This window comes from Ctenocephalides felis, unplaced genomic scaffold (genome assembly GCF_003426905.1).
Source record: "Ctenocephalides felis isolate EL2017-DRISC unplaced genomic scaffold, ASM342690v1 CF-g0.4_SCAFFOLD_02979, whole genome shotgun sequence".
Taxonomy (NCBI): domain Eukaryota; kingdom Metazoa; phylum Arthropoda; class Insecta; order Siphonaptera; family Pulicidae; genus Ctenocephalides; species Ctenocephalides felis.
In genome coordinates, this window is record NW_020539133.1 from 15,181 (window position 1) to 15,940 (window position 760).

General features: G+C 38.7%; 1 pseudogene; it reads right to left on the reverse strand.

Moving 5' to 3' along the window:
• Positions 1 to 600: 600 nt before the first annotated feature.
• LOC113381671 lies at positions 601 to 739 on the reverse strand (annotated as a pseudogene).
• Between the last annotated feature and the right edge of the window lie 21 nt (positions 740 to 760).

Here is a 760-nt window from a genome sequence, read left to right on the forward strand (position 1 = left end):
AAAATATTACTTATTAAAAGAAATCCCTGCTGTTCGTTCGTCGCTTGTCAACATATTATTGTATTTTGGGTACGCATAATGCTACCCATACAGGCAACCAGGCAACCGAGCAATTTATGACCAAATTCCAAATTAAAATCGGACGCTCCGTTTTTGTAAAAACTGAATAACCGTTTTTGGCACTTTTCGTCCCGTATCTTCAGAACGGCTAGACCTGCCTTCGTCAAAAACTAATCAGCACGTCTTCCTATCAATACGAATAGAATGTTTTTTGAATTATTCAAATCGGTTGATCGGTGTTCCCAAAATCGTCGACAAAAATTTGTATCCGCACACACACACACACATACATCCATTTTTTGTAAGGAATGCCAAAATGTTCAGGAACTTTGAAACGTATAGATATATGAAAATTTTCATTTGCAATTTTTTTTTCGTCCTACGGGAAGTTAATGACTGTTCATTTTTGTATCTTGCTGAAACTTTTACTGTTCCCGAACGTCTTCTATCATTCTTGTGAACATGAATTATTCTAGTTATAAGGAACGCCAATTCGTTGGTGTTGTTTTTCGAACGCACAAGATAATAAATTTTAAAGAGACCTCTCAGAAAGCATCACACCCATGACAGAATCCACCAGGGATTTTGGCGAACGGTCATCGATGATGGTCAAACTCCAAATGAAGTTCGATCACCGTTCTCACGCTCAGGGTGCGATGCTAAAACTCATCGTCGAGGTCGCATCAACTCCACGTTTGAG